We start from the raw sequence: 16,790 nt of genomic DNA on the forward strand, positions 1-16,790 counted from the left end.
GGGTGCGGAGAGCACCCTGTTCAAGTTCGCTGATGACACCAAGCTGTGGGGTAAAGGGAATACACCAGCAGGCAGGGACCGCATCCAGGCAGACCTGAATAGGTTAGAGAAGTGGGCGGGTCTGAACAGGATGCAGTTCAACAAGGACAAGTGCAGGGTGCTGCACCTGGGGAGAGGGAACCAGCATTATTGTTATAGGTTAGGGGCTGACCCTTTTGGCAGCACAGAGACAGAGAGGGATCTGGGAGTCAGGATTGACTCCAGGATGAATATGAGTCACCAAAGCGATGAAGCAATAGGCAGAGCCAGCTGCACCCTGTCATGCATCAACAGGGGCATCACTAACAGGTCCAGAGAGGTCTTGCTCCCCCTCTATGCGGAGTTGCCGATGGTGGAGCCCGGGCCAAGACTATGTCCCCTGGCCCCAGCAGCAGGCAGCTCTCAGCCCCTACTCTACAGCTGGGGGCAGGGGGCTGGGAAAAACCTGCAAGGGAGGGACAGGTCCCAGCCCACTGCCCCAATCCACCAATGGGGCTGCTAGCCATGAGCCCCTGTCTGGGCAGGGATTCTCTACTCAGCCCCCACCAGTGGGGCAGCTAGTGGTAAGCCCCCATCTGGGCAGGCTGCCTCTCCCTGATAGCTCTTTCCAAGCCACGTGCCTTGATCACTCAGGATCCTGGGGGTCTCTGGGAGCTACAGCCATGGCGCTCTTGCAGCAGGGAGCTTGCCCAGCATCTGGAGTGTGGTTCTAGCTGGCCAGGCTTAAGTTTTGGGTGGTGTGTGCTGCTGCCACATGCACTGCCTTGCTTTTTTTCAGTGTGGGTTTTTCTGAGCCCAGGTTCTTCCAGGGTAAAAAAAAAAAACCCAGCCCTTTTCTTCAAAGTAGAAGCATGGGGAATGCCTTCATATGCAGTGTGTGGTTCTGCAGATGGGTCTGCAGCTCAACGTACCACATGTCCATGCTCATCTGGACACACCCTAGGAGATCTAACAATCACATGAACTGTAATCACTGTATCTCACCATCTGGGCAGAGGAAGGGTGATGACAGTATGGCAGTGGTATCAGGGAAAGCCTAGAATCTGTCTAATGATGACTACTATTTAATTTTGGAATGAGAAACTAAGGCTGAGATAATGGGAAAGAGCATTATTAGCAAATGAAAAATGATTAAAAGTGTCATAAAATGCATATGCAATCATGAATACAAATACAGTGAGTTGTGAAGAAAAGTATAAGCTAAAGAAAAAGTTGTCCAATTAGCCTTGAAGTATTCTTTCAGGAAAACCCTTAGACAAATGCTCTCAAAGGAATCTTTGAGAAAACTTTAGAAACAACTGTCTTGCCTGAAGTCTGACTCCTGATGAGTGACACAGGTTACAAATTATAAGCCACCCTTGCATCACTTCTTTCTGCCCAGCCCAATTTATGCCTGCCTGCCTTCTTTCCGTACAAGACAATAAGCAGTTCAATCTCTCTCTAAATATTCAAAGTTCTCTGAATTTTTGAAATACCCATCAATTCAGTGTAGAGGTTATTAAATGCCATAGGAGGATATAACGTCTCATTAATCATACAGTGTATTAAACTGACTTTTCTTTCTGGATTCCCACTTGGAAGTCAAATGGGAGCCTTCTATAAACTTAATGACTCTAGATCCCTATAATTTAAATAATCTTATATTTTTGCATTTGTGGATTTAGAGGTGTTAAAAACATCTAATACTAACAACAGCACATGCACCATTTCCAATACAGGAAGGCCCTCCAAGACTGTTTCCCCAAGTAGTTCTGTTTTCAGTACTTTTGGAGAGCCATCTTGTGGCAGGAAGAAGAAGAAGCATCCAAAATAGGAGGATGAGGGCAACTCAGAAATGTAGAGGTTAGAAGAAACAGAACATTGTGTAAATACAGTGTTGCAGACCATAATAAGTGAGGAACTAGCAATGGACAGAAATGGCTGGTGCTTATAAGTTCAGAAAAGTGGTATTCTTCCCTACTGGCTGTATCTTCTCTTTTAAAACTAACGTGTCAGTTGTCTTGTCCCTTATGGTGGTAAAAATATTTTTGAAAATGTAAATGAGGTGTAAATTGAGCCAGTAATGTACGACAGCTTGCAAGGCTCTCCATGGGTCCAGAAATCTGGTGGCAAGGGAGTGGTGGTACTGCTCCCTTGCTGACAAATTTCAGACCCACAGGGAATCCTGGGCCCTGAGGACTAGATTTGGGTGCCCAATATTAGTGCATGGGGCCAGACAGGGGTTGTGGGCCTCAGAGGCCCATTCCTGACACACAGAGGTGATGCTGGGTCCCAGAATCCAATCATGCAGGGCCAGAAGGGAGCAGCGTCAGGCTCCAGGAAGTAATCGTGATATGTGGGAGCTAACTGAAGCCCTACAGGGCCCAGCCCAAGCATGTCAGGCTCAATCTGGCCTGCAAACTGGCCCCTTGCCACTTATCCTGCACCCAGAGCCAAAAGTTTGAGCACCACTGGTCTAAAGCAAAAGCTCTAGAGTATGAACTGACTCATCCCTGTTGATTCTGAATAGTGGCAAATTAAACTAGTATTAATCTGAGAGAAGAGAGTGACAATTGTACTATAATCAACTGTGATTAACGTCTCATTTTACAATTGGTGGAGCTTGGATCTTTTTTCTTTATTTGCAAGATTTTGGGTTGGCATGATTTCACTAGGTATTTTAGCAGAAGACAAACATCAGAGAGGCTACAAGCAGGAGGCACAACTGCAGAAGACTGTCAGTCCTTTCTTTTTTTTTCCATGTCTGTGTGTGAAAAGGGATCTAGCAGAATTTGCAGATTCATTGGAATCCAACAGGGCCTTAAACTTGTGACCTCTGGGCTGTCAACTGTGTGCCCTCCGCCCTCCCTCCTCCCTGTAGTGAAGCCCTAAGAAAAAGAACTAAAGACCTAGGGGTTAAAGCTCTGGCTGAAAGAGGTTTAGAACTGGTAGCAAAGATGCTGTCATGATACCTGTGTTCAAGGAAACAGCACTTGGCACATTTTCTGTAAATAAACAGGATTGCCTTGCAGAAATAACTCATTCATCATCAAATTTGTTTTGCTAACAGGAACCCCACAAATGACCTGCATTTTGCCCAACAGCTTGGGTAAAAAAGGAGTAGCAGTGCTCTGTTGCAGGGCTGTCCAATTTCCAAGTGGCCAGGGGGCCATATGCCCCAGGGGTTGCAGCAGGACGAGCCACAACAAGCACTAGTTAGTTATTACTAATCAGCAGAAACAAGTTGTCTTGTATTTTGTTTGCATCCTCTTTGGCTAATGGATCTTCCTTTATGCCTATTTAAGATGATATTATTTCAGTTCTAGAAGGCATTTTACACAGGTTAGTAAAAATTCTTAATTCAGCGGTTTCCTTCAGGAGTTTGATTGGACTTTCACATCTCAGCCCTCAGATAGCTACTCTCAGCTGAGGTACTGTGCACCTGAGCAGCCCAACCCAGACAAGGACCCTCATTAATTTGCTATTTACTTGTGCCTCAGGTGAATGCTAGAGCAATCTGCAAAAGCAACAGACTCCCTCCCAGCTTTGCAACACGAATTGTGCAATGCATATGAGAGCTTTTATTTATGAGTGCTTCTTATTTTCAATGTAAGAGGTAGTATTACCTGCCAAATTTACAGACAGATCCATGAAAACAAAATGAAACAACCTCTCCCCCACAAAAAAAACTAAGTAATTTAATACATTTGATTTATTATAGAACAGTCTGAACAGCCAGTTCATGAAACAACATAATCCTGGATGATCCAAGTGAAGCAACATCTCTTCAAGAGGAGCAGCTCTAAACAGTCAATTAATTCAGGGTTACAAACATTTTTCTTTGTCCTTAAAAACGTATGAGCACCTCTAGTACATCCTGGGTGAGATGTCTGAAAGCTTCCCCTGTAGCAAGCTGAAGAGCAGTTCAGTATGACTGAATGAATAGTTAGTTCAGATAATCCAAAGAAGGAGGTGGAAGAGCAAAGTTAGAGCAAAAGTGGAGGTTCAACATTTGAAGTTACCTCAGAAAACAGTGGGAGGATGATACAGCGTCAACCTTTATAGCAGTGATTCTCTCTCAGAGTGTGGAGGCACCTTGGGGTGCCACTGAATTGAGGTGTGAGGAGATAAGGGAATTGTTAGGAGATAAATAGGTAAGTGCAAGTTCAGGCTCGTCCCTGCCTGGACAACCCCATTCAATTCACAAGAGTTATAGAAGAGTGCCTCAAGTCCAGGAAGGGGTTCTCCAAGTCCAAAAAGGTTGAGAACACAGGTTTAGGACAAAGCAGAAGCAGGCCTGGCAAGCCAGGAATGGAAAGTGCAAGTATATCAACCATGTTAAGGTATCCACTTTTTTGCAAAAATCTTGTTGGTCTAATAAAAGATACCATTTCTACCATGAGTCCTGATTGCCGTTTCAACTGGTTTAAGAAACATATGAGTGACTGGAACTCTCCCACAATCTATTCTCAGCTCTTCCACTAATTCACTGTGGCTAGGTACAGACGTGCAAAAACCCAAGGCAGAATTGATCTAAGTTATGCAGTTTTCTGTAAGCAGTGTAGTGTAGATTGGTAACAACCAGAACACACATTCACCCTTTGGTGGAGGTGGGGGTGGGGGCTCAAATCTCAGACCAGGTTCTGCCATTGTTAAACCAGTGTGTATGCAGAACTTCTGTTCTGTTACAGGTATTGACCGGTTTTGTGTGCCAAATTTCTGTTCTGTTATGACAGGGGGTAGGCAATTATTTGGGCCTGTGGGCAACATAGGAAGTTCTGGAGATCTGTCACAAGCTGGGTCAGTACCTCCCCCCACCGTGCACCAGCTTATCAAACCTCCCTATGTGGGATTGGGCAGTGGGCAGGGTGTGGGAGGAGCTGGCATGGGCAGTTTCAGCAGGTTCAGCCTCCAGCCTACCCTTCTGCCCCAAGGATGGGCTTGGGCAGACGTCCCAATCCCCAGCAGAAACTTGCCAGCTGCATCCACAACTGATGCCAGCACTTGCCCATCACTGCTTCTGGTGCATGGGTCAGGAGCTGGTATAAGCTGCAGGGACATGCTGTAGGTGTGGGAGGAGGAAACATAGATACAGAGAGAGGCGGCCCTGCCCACAGTGAGTGGCAGCAGATTGTGCTGGATGCCAAACAAAAGCAGGACCTGGCAGTGGGCAAACTCGCCACTGCTGGGGCCCTTCTGGCTGAAGCTGCCCAGAACCTGTGCTGGGGTTGTCCTGTGGATGATGTACTAACAGCTCCTTACGGCATTATGAACCTTTCAAGTGCACAAACTTCTTCGGGAAGTGTTCTAAAAGTGCAAAAGATTAATCTCAGAATACCAATAAGGAGTAGGAGACTGGATTAGATAACCTCATTTGTCAAATAGTTACACTCAGCATAGATCCACTAGCTCTACCAGCTTTGTGTGCCAAAGCATGTGCAAAATGTAACAGGCATACATCATCGCCTCTGGAAGTATGCTAAGTGGCATGCTGGTCACAGCTGTTAGCTTAGCTCCTAACTAAACCAAAGCATTTAGATTCATCCTCCACAGCTGGATCGCTGAGAAGCCATGGGACTAAATCTAAGACTGATCAAAACTACTTCAACTCAGAACTCAGTTTTTCATCTTTGCCCCCCAACACTGAGCTTTGATCCTTTAAGCAGAAGAGTCTCAAGAAATATGCATCAGTCCATGGCATTTTGTACGCACAGTATTTCTCTTTAAGTGTTGGTTTGGACCAATGACTTGTTTGAATCCTTACCATCTAAGACAGCCTCTTTTGTTAGTCTGTGGCTGCTGTAATCAGCTGTGATGGTTCAGCTGCAGCCCTCATTTAAGCAGGAGGAAGCTGGTGAGGAGTTGTCCTGGCAACACATAAGCCACTTATCAATGATCCGTCTGCTCTTTTCTCTCTGCTATTGCTGAGGGGCACTGGAAGTGGAGCCTGTTTATCTCAGTTGAAAAGTCTCTATTCCATATCATAATACTATCTTTCTACTGATTAAATAGCCTAGCTTCATGAGACTGTTGCTTTTTCTCCTCAATATTAATTTCTCTATTATCTCAACAATAAATTAGTCAACAAACTGAGGGGCAGTTGGTATTGCATGTGGAATCAATTATGCTTAATATTTATTAGTAATATATGGGAGAGGAATACGTTTCTTGAGGAGACTGGAATAGTTGACAAAACATTTTATGAGCCTCTCAAAGCCCAGTCTTTTTCCCTGTTACCTGTTGTACTAGTAGTCAGGATAATTTAGTGACTCATGTTTTTGCTGAAAGATTATGTGACCCAGTATTAATGATATGGGGAACAGGAGAAAAACAGATTAAATGCTATGCTGCTGTAGTCCTAGATACTGTACACTGCATCTAGTACAGGGTAGTAAAGCATCCATATATACTACTTGTTAAACCCTGACTCCATGCGACGCCCAATGACTAGGGAGACAATGATCCATTTGTTCAGAGAGCAAACAGCTGCACACATTGGTAGCAACAGCTTTATTCAAAATGGAGACAGCACCAGACTAGCTCCAACAAACCAGGGAGCCACTGTGAACATTAGTTTTTTCCATATTTATACACCTTGGTTCATGCTTATTAACATTTACTCCACCTTTGTCCCTCCTTCGTTCCACCCATATTCCCTCCTATCTCAAGCTCTGCCTCTGTTTACTGTTTATTTCATTAGCATGGCATTGCCTATGCATTTCACTCATTTACGTTCCTTTTTGCTATGAGCACATGCCTAAGACTTTGACTTCCACTTCCTCTGGTCACTTGCTGTTTCTTGCTGACTCCTTCTTCATCTCCAAGGTCTTACTTCTGCTTTATCTCCTGATGATAGCTGGTGGGCTACATCCTGTTTTCCTTATACAATGAGCTATATATCTTACAACACTGTCACATTGTGAGGAAAATGCTTGCCTAAGTGTCTTGCAATGTTACTTTTAATATATCATTCTGCCTTGTGGTTAGCAGCTTTGCTGGGGCACAGGCTGAAGCCTTTTATTCAGCTGCAAATCCAATGCCCCCAAGATCCAAATACTGTCATCCTAACACTACTAAACACAAAACTTCTCCAAGAGCAAGTGTCTAAAACTTCTTGTTACAGAAGTGCAGGTCATGAAATGCTTTTTTACTTTCTGAATAGAGGTTTTCTGTACCTTTAGTTTTATAGTCTATTCATAGTCTGAAGAAAACAGTTCCCTTTTGTTCTTAATTTTAAAAAATAAAACTGCATTTCTAAAGATTTATACATGAACAACACTCATAATAATGTCACCAGCAATCTCAGTATTGCTTTAAAGCAAATAAATGCACAGTTCATGTGAACATCATGAAACAGTCTCACAGATTTTTTTAAAGACTTTTAAAGCAATTTCATAACTTTGAGAGAATTATTCAAAGTCTGTTTGGAGGTTACTGTAGGGCTGAAGTTTTCAAAGAGTTTCCTCAGTTATACTTCTGTAAATATGTACCAGCAGAACACCTGTTCTCAATTAGCAGTTAGTGAGAGTGTTAATTGCTCCAATTCTGTATCTTCTTATGAAAAGGACTTCAGCCAAGCAAGTAGGACCTAATACAGTTGTTCTCAAGGCACTTCTCCATAACTTTTGTGAAGTGAGTGGCTCCCATTTAAAAAAGCTAACTTATTTATTGCAGTGCTTACATTCTCCTTGCAGAGGGGCCAGCCAGTGGGGGTGGGGAACTGTGAGGCAGGAAAGAACCTGAGACTGTGCTTATCTTCTTACATCTCATGGTACCCTTCAAAGGATTTTGTGGCACCTCTCTAAGTGCCCCAGAACCCTGGTTATGAACCACTGAACTAGTGGTATGTTGCAACAAGTATATTTCTTAAACAGCATAAAGTTTGAAGACAGAGGCACCTAGAGGCTAAAAGACTATTTCCAGAGTGAGGAGTGAGTCATACTCAGCTGGCACCACAGGCCAGATGAATGGCACATGGCCAGTCCATGGGCCAGAAGCATGGCATATGGCCAGCCCCACTGGCTGGATCAGGCCTGTGGACCTGCCCCACCATCTTTCATGCCAGATCCAGTGCACCTGGTGCTTACTCCAGCCAGCCTAGCACCATGCCACACCTGTCCCCCATATAGGCTAATCTAGGACATATGCTACATACAGCACCTGACTCCAGCCAGTCCAGGACCCATGCTGCATGTGGTGCCCACTCTAGAATGGCCAGGGAGGGGATGTGGGATGCTGTATGCAGCACAGGTCTTAAACTATCTGAAATAGGTGCTGTATGCAGCACAGGTTCCAGGCTGGCTCAAGCAGGCATTGTGTTTAGTGAGGTTCCAGGCCCTGTGCAAAGGGTTGATCCAAAGCAGACCACTTGCTGCATATGGGTCAACTCCTGATGCAGAGGCAGCACTGGAAGCTGGATAATAGGGCTCTACCTGCTTTAGAAAGGTTTTCATTTTGAAGTTATTTTAGTAACTTCTGCATAAAATTTTGAAATTGAAAAAAGTCAGTCTAGAAAGCAAATTCTTTCCATGTATTTTCCTTATCCCTTCCACCTGGCTTTCCAGGAGAGATGAGAGGAGCTACAACAGGAACTGAAATATGTTTCTTGTATATGCCCAAGGGGCTTATTATGTATGTAGAACCAAGGCAATGTTGTTGCCTCATGTTCACACGTAAAAACACCAAGAGCAGTCAAAGCCTGGGGAAATAATTGCTTTAATCCCATGCATCACAATCACCTGTTTGCACAGGGTATGGATGGAACTACTGGCAGGAGAGAAGTCAATCTCTGAACCATTCATAGTTTTCTCCAGACAAAGTAACCAAGGGCATACAGGACTACAGCCTTACTCAAGTTAAGATATATTTCATCTGCTACTTCCCCAGTATGCACAAGGCCAGTTATCTAGTTGAAGATGAAAATTAGCAAACCCATCTAAGTCAAATCTGCACAGTGAGGTGAGGTGTCTGAGAACTAAAGCACAACCACAGAGCCCATCTTTAAAAGAAAGGGTAAAGAAAGACTTGATGAATTATAACCTAATCTAGAAAGATCCCAGTACAGACAATCAAATCATTAGCCTCTAAAAGTAATAAAATGCTGAAAGACTGCATGCTCCTGGTTACTTTGCAATTCCACAGCTTTGCAGAAGAGGGGCTAGGACCAGCCCTGCAAAATTATGTAGGCTCTACTGGGTAAACAAATATAAGTGTCTAGAGCAGCAAAGTTCTTACCCTGGCATAAGAAGGTCATGTGAGGCAGTAGCAAAACAAGTGACTGACTGCACTCATACTACATGTCTCTTGACTGTGCTCCTTAGAGCTGGAACTCTACATACGTAGAAATTAAAAAGACAGAATAGCTTCACTCCTGACAGTAGTTCAGTCCACGCCATGGGCAGATAGGTGATCATGATGCATAGAGGTTTTGTACAAGAAGAAAAAATTCTACCCCCAGGCTTTGACTGTAACGACATATTCCCTATACTACTATGAAGTGTTGATAATACACAAGACACAAAGTTGTTAAATAACAAAGCAGAAGTCCTAGGATACCAACAGCATCTCAGAGAGCAGATGGCACTCTCTGGTGAGAAAATACTCATTTTGTTGTTCCTAGTAATCCCAGAAGTCTATTCAAATAGTTAATCCAGAATGCAATGTAGTCTATCACACCAACAGTTATCTGCAGCTGAGCATCTATTCTAAACAGACTTTAGCTGAGGCTTGTTTAGTCATTCTGGAACAGGAAAAGAAATCCAAGGAACAGCCTGTAGTGAGAGTTCATGCAAGTTATTACACAGGAAAGAAGGGGAAGTAGGGAAATCATTTCCCATTAGATAATGCATAGGTCTCATTTTCTCAAACTTTTGATTCTGAGTCTGGAGAAAGACTCAAGATTCATGTGGAGATAAAGCAACATTAAGCAATGCTTTGTAGAAGTTCAGTTTTACTATTTTTGTCTAATAGCAAAACCAAAGAAGAGAGTGTAAAACAACACTCTAATGGCTCTGAGGCACTTAAACAATCACTGCCAGTAAATACACTGGTGTTTACTTCTGTGTCTTGACTTTTATTATAATTAATAGATGAGCATGTGTGGGGCTTTTTAAGAATGAGTTGCACAGAATTAAAATCAATTTTTCATTTGCAGAATATAATGCCATAATTATGATTCTTTTAAGTCACTAGTGATCTGGATTAGTTTCCATATAGCTGTCAAATGGAACATACACAGAGAAGCTAAGAAATTTAATAAGACTGCTTCTGCTTACTGAAACACAAACCAGTCACAGTTAACTGCCTTCAGAGTGATTGTAAAGCAACTGTATTTTTAAACTTAAATGAGATACTTCTGTGGTGCCACTTATCAAAGTAATGAAATAATTAATTTGCTAGAGCAAAGGGACAAAGAATAGGAAGGTGCAATAGTATCAAGGAGTATTAACAAAGAGAATAATGAGACAATCTACCAAGCACCTAAGATATCTCCACACAAATTCCAGGACAGAGAATTACAACAAAGGACAAATAATGAAACTTCCAGGATTTCTGAATAGTCTATGCTGGGGTTGGGAATCCTTGCAGCTCCAGTCATAGAACATTGCACTGCCACATTAGCCCTATACCTGCCGGGATTTCTGGACCCTGCCTGCAGCTGTTCAGGGGAATTGATGCTCCAATCAACTTCACTGCTGGTCCTAACAGAGATACCCATAAAAACACTGATTTCAACTCAGGGGCAAAAAAACTGCCTTTTTACAAGAAATTCCAGGATGGTTTCTGTCCAATCTGAACCAAACCCAAATTTCAAATACCCCAAATCTCTCCTCAAACCTGCCTTCTGTCTGGCTCTATTTGCAATCCCTCCCAGTGTAGCATCGTTTTAAATGTATTCTCTATTTTATCGTTTAATTATTTAGGGATACAGCCCTGTGGGTTCTACTTGAGCTACAATTTAAGAGCAGACAACTGATAATTATTAGAATCTCAGAATTAGAATCATAGAGTCATTATGAGATAATTATTAGAATTATAGAATAGAAAGTTAGGGTGGGAAGGGACCTCAGGAGGTCATCTAGTCCAACCCCATTCTCAAACAGGACCATCCCCAACTATATGATCCTAGCTTTGTCTACCTGGGTCTTAAGAACCCAGGATGGAGTTTCCACAACCTCTCTGGGTAACCTGTTTCAGTACTTTACTACCCTCCTCATGAGAAAGCTTTTCCTAATATCTAACCTAAACTTCCCTTGCTGTAACTTAAGACCTTTGTTCCTTGTTTTATTATCTGCCACCATGGAGGACAGTCTAACTCCATCCTCTTTGTAACCACCCCTCAGGTCGCTGAATGCTATTATTAAATCCCCACTCAGTTTTCTCTTCTCTAGACTAAATAAACCCAGTTCCCTCAGCCTCTCCTTATAAGTCATGTCCCCCAGCCCTATAACCATTTTTGTTGTCCTCTGCTGGACTCTTCCAATTTGTCCACATCCCTTCTGTAGTAGGGGGCCAAAACTGGACACAGTAGTCCAGATGTGACCTCACCAGTGCAAAATAGTGGAGAATAATCCCTTCTCTCAATCTGCTGGTAGCGCTCCTACAGTATGTCATTAGCCTTCTTCACAATAAGGGCACACTGTTGGCTCATATTCAGCTTATTGTCCACTGTAACCCCCAGGTCCTTTTCTGCAGAGCTGTCGCTTAACCAGTTGGTCTCCAGCCTGTGCCAGTTAATGGAATTTTTCTGTCCCAAGTGCTGGACTTTGCGTTTGTCTTTATTGAACTTCATGAGATTGTTTGGTTCAATCCTCCAATTTGTTGGGGTCTGTCTGAATCCTAGGGCTACCCTCCAGCCTGTCTACTACTCCACCCAGCTTGCTGTCATCCATCACATCCACTGCTCTCCTCACACTTATAGAGCCAATCATCTCATCATAGAAGGCAAATCAAGTTGGTGAGGCATGACTTGTCCTTGGTCAATCCATGCTGACCTTTGATAGTCAACTTTTCTTCCAAGTGCTTAGAATTGGACTCCTTGAGTATCTGCTCCATGATTTTTCCAGGGATTGAGGCGAGGCTGATCAGTCTGTAGTTCCCTGAATCCTTCCTCTTCCCTTTCTTAAAGATGGGCACTTAATTTGCTCTTTTTTCAATCATCCAGGACCAATCACCTGATCGCCATGAGTTTCCAAAGATGATGGTCAGCAGCTCTGAAATCATATAGGGCAACTCTCTTAGCACCATTGGGTACATCACATCTAGCTCCATTGACTTGTACACATCCAGCTTTTCTAAATAGTCCCTAACCTGTTCTTTCACCACGTTTAGCTGTTCACCTTCTTCCCAAACTGTGCTGCCAGGTGCAGTAGTCTGGAGCTGACCTTGCCTGTGAAAACAGAGGTAAACAAGCCTTTTCCCCATCATCTGTCACTAGGTTCCCTCTCCAATTCAGTAAAGGACCCAGACTTTCCCTGACCTTCCTCTTGTTGCTGACATACTTACAGAAACCCTTTTTGTTACCCTTCATGTCCCTTGCTAGCTGCAACTCTGATTGCACTTTGGGCTTCCTGATTCCTTCCCTGCATGCCCGAGCAATATTTTTATACTCCTCCCTAGTTGTTTGTTCAAGTTGTCACTTCTTGTAAACTTCCTTTCTGTGTTTTAGCTCATTGAAGGATTCCCTGCTAAGCCAAGCTGGTCTTCTGCCATATTTGTTAATCTTCCTTTGCATTGGGATGGTTCCTGTACTCCCAGTAATGTTTCTTGAAAGTACAACCAGATCTCCTGGACTCCTTTCCTACTCCTGCCCATCACTTTCCTAATCCTGTCCATCACTTTCCTGAGTGAGTTAAAGTCTACTTTTCTGAAGTCCAGGGCCCTTGCCTGTGCACTGCTGTATTGCTCTCCCAACAGATATCAGGGTGATTGCAGTGCCCCATGAGAACCAGGGCCTGTGATCAGGAAACTTCCATTAGCTGTTTGAAGAAGCCTCATCCACCTCATCTTCCTGGTCTGGGAGTCTGTAGCACACACCCATCACGACATCACCCTTGCTGTTCTCTCCTCTGACCCAAACCCAGAGACTTTCAACAGGCCTATCTCCAATATCATGCTGGAGCTCAGAGCAATCACACAGCTCTTTTACATAAACTCCTCCTCCTCTCCTCCCTTGCCTGTCCTTCCTGAAGTTTATACCCATCCATGACAGTGCTTCCATCATTCAAGCTATCCCACCAAATCTGTTGTATTCCAATCACATCATAGTTCCATGACTATGCCAGGATTTCCATTTCTTCCTGCTTGTTTCCCAGGCTGCATGCATTCATGTACCTGAGGTAACCAGTCAATTGCTACTTTGTCAGAAAGAATGAGAAGGTCTCCTTTGCTGCCCCCTCCTGCTTGTGCTTCCTCCAGATCACCCACTTTCTCCATGGCTTTGGTCTCCATCCCTCAGAGAACCTAGTTTAAAGATCTCCTCACTAGGTAAATAAGCCTATCTGTGAAGATGCTCTTCCCTTTCTTTGTCAGGTGAATCCCATCTCTTCCTAGCAATTCCAAGACATAGGGCTTATTAAAGTTAGTCCCGGTAATGGAATAAGAACTCAAAATGTTGAGACCATACTTAATACAATCCAGTCTGTGGATGATTTCTTGTTCCACAATTTCAAGTTGGTTTTTAAAATGTTGTTGTTTAAGAACAGCTACTCTGAGGTCAGGAATGGAATTTGGCTAGTATCTCAAGTACTCTAAGATAACAAACCTTACTTGAATAGATCATATTTATATTGACACCATCCTGTTCTTCTCCTGGCCTGTGCTTCCCTTCCCTCTCTGTAAATTATAGCATATCCCTGGTTGTTTAAACTGTTACATTTTTTGCCACTTTTCAATTGTTACCACCCTTTAACAGATTTCTTTTTAAGCTCAACTGAATACAGCACTGTCTCTCTATTCTTAAATTTGATACAGTACAAGAACTTGCAACTGATGATATTTTAAGCAGTTTTCTTTTAAGCTTATTTAATACATTAACTTGTAACTGTTTCACTTATCTGAAAAAATCCAGTTCTGAATAGCTTTTCAGTAGCTTCAGTGTTTGTTAAACTGCTGCTCATCAAACTGGAATTTTCTGCTCATTTAACTTCACCTTTTCTTCCCTTGATTACACTGAACAACAAGCAGTTTGAATGAGTAGTAATAAACAGAGTAAATTCTCTGAATAGTATGTCTAGACAAACATTTTGTGAATAACAAAAATTGTAACACTGAAGCTTTACTGACATTTGTGACCAGCTATTTAAGAAAAAAAAGAGTGTTTTTCTACCCAGTTAAAACAAGTTGCATTAGCTTTATATTTTATTACAAGTTAAAAGCCTTTCTGTTAATGATTTGTCTGTTGGCATTCAATATATGGGGTTTGCAAAAGGTATTATTCATTTGATTTATGCAGCACTGGAAAAATTCCTTGCACTAAGCATAAATACAAAAGTGTCTATAGGAAATAGAAGGTGTTTTTGGTATTTTAAAGTAACTGGTGAATTTTTGGTGCTTAAATACCTATCAAGCTTCAGGAAATTTTAAAGGAACCTAAGTTTCGAAGGGTGGATACTTTAGTTCTTCCCAAGAATCATAAACTTCAAAGAAGTCTCAGATTGAATACATAAAAATCACTTTTGCTTCTATGTATATTTTATAATATTTTTTTGTACTTTCTTCTCCCAAAAAGCTCTGGTCAGATGGTCACCAGAGTTGAATGAAATGGTTCTTACATGTCTCTGTATTTGTTTTGAGGTGGGTTTTCATCTTACTGCAAATGATTGTATGTATATATAAACTACCTGACACAGACTGAGATAAAATACTATAGAGGAAGTCATACTGATTTCACCCCAGTGTGTTAAGCAACAGCTATATGTAGGCAGTACAAGCTGTAATAAACTCATTTAATTAATTCACAAGAAAATTACCTCTGTTCTAGGAAAATAATTACATGTTATCCACTTGAATAAATAGTAGGGAACTGTTGACAGAACTGTGAAACTGAACTGCAGAGGTTGTACCAGGCCAGGATATTAAGCCTTAAGCCAAAATGAAAGGTTGGATTTCACTTCACTGTTTTGTTGTGAGAAGTCCCCATACATTAATTCATGTACTTTTATGACTACTAGATATTCACAAAACATCATACTAATTAAGGTGATGTGGTATAAATAATAATATAATACTAAAAATATGCAGTTAGAGAAGAAAATGCTCAGCCTTTTTTTAATAAAAACTGGCTGTTTTAAGTTAAGAAGCATGTGGCAACAGGGGAAAAGAGAGAGAGATATGTTGTGGGGGGTTTCCCCTATGTTTTCTCCCGAAGTGCAGAAAGTCAAGCCAGGGACTCCTAATCTTGGGTTCCATAGTAATCTACCTACTAATTCCAGGCCATAACTTGGCCTTCAGCAGAGAAGGGAAGCAAACAAAACCAGGCCAACCCTCACCTCTGGAACCCAGGCCATTCCAGGAACCCTCTTAAGCAGCTAAGGAGTCTTCCTACGTATCCCCAGCTGCCTCTTGCCTTCCTGTTTGTTAGTGTTCTGGCCACCTTACTCCTTCCACAATTCCTCTTAGCTTGTTACCCAAAACCAGCTCTCCATTCATTTTACCAATCTACCTGGGCTGTAGTATTTTATAGCAACTGTTTTCCACACCTGTTTGATCACATTTGGGGAGGTAATTTTTCCAAGCTACTGCCAGAACAGCAGTTCTTATGTTTTTATATTCTATGAGAGTGTTTAGCTATCAAATTTGTGCAGGGGCACAGCCATGGTGGCTGTTGTCATTAAACCAGCATGAAAGAAAAGATGGATTAGTTGCTATTTTATGGTCCTTTCCAGCCTTCTATATCCTGGATTCTTTGACAGTGCAAACGTTTCCACTTATTAAGTTTTAATTTCTTATTGATTTCATTCATTACATTGCTGCTATTTACTGGGTCAGACCATATGCCTATTTTGCCCAGTATCCCATGTCACACAGTGGCAGAAAAAGGATGCTGAAAGGAAGATTGAACAGGATATGACCAGGGTTTTTTCCACTGTTCCTCTCCCACTTGCAGCCTCCAGCATTTAAGGTCTAGGAAGTGCTGATTCAGAGGCTATATCCCTAACCCCAGTGCTCAATAGCTACTGATTCACCTCCCCTCCATTAATTTGTCCATTTCCTTTTTGAACCTGGTTAAAGTGTAAGTTTCCACACACCTTGTGGCAATGAGTTCCACACTTTAATTTGGGGGTGGGCAATTATTTGGGCTGGAGGGCCACTCAATACGTTTTGGTGAGCTGCTGAAGGCTGTGCGTGTGCACGCACACAAACAAGCACATGCGTGCGCGTGCACTCACACCAGCTGGGCTGGGCTGGCACTAGATCAGCAGCAGAAGCAGGAGCATGAGTCCACCCAGGACTGTAGTATCTTGTCTTATCTCTGCTCTCCCACTCCCTCTCCACCAAACCCCCATCACATTACCCAGCTTGGCTGACACGAGGCTAAGAGTTGTGCTGTGTTAGGGACAGGCTGTTGTATTCACAGCCCCATGGAGCTGTGCTGCAGGGGTGGGGGAAGAAATACCCCCAACTCTTGGCCTCCCCCCACCCACTGTGCAGACCCAGCTGGGGGGGGTCAGGGTAAGGTGGGGAGCTCAGTTCCTCCCTTTACCCACTTCCCCTGCTGTGCGGTGCTGAGCAGGCAGGCAGGGGTTGCTGGTTAGAAGCATCACCACCCACCC

General features: G+C 42.9%; 1 protein-coding gene across 1 annotated transcript in view; it reads left to right on the plus strand.

Annotated features, from left to right (window-relative positions):
- The window catches only part of LOC109289628 (galanin receptor type 1-like), a 48,235-nt gene that overhangs the window by 22,051 nt on the left and 9,394 nt on the right, over window positions 1-16,790 (plus strand). The gene's annotated exons all lie outside the window — the stretch shown is intronic.

This window comes from Gavialis gangeticus, unplaced genomic scaffold, assembly GCF_001723915.1.
Source record: "Gavialis gangeticus isolate Ggan-Ray unplaced genomic scaffold, GavGan_comp1, whole genome shotgun sequence".
Taxonomy (NCBI): Eukaryota; Metazoa; Chordata; order Crocodylia; family Gavialidae; genus Gavialis; species Gavialis gangeticus.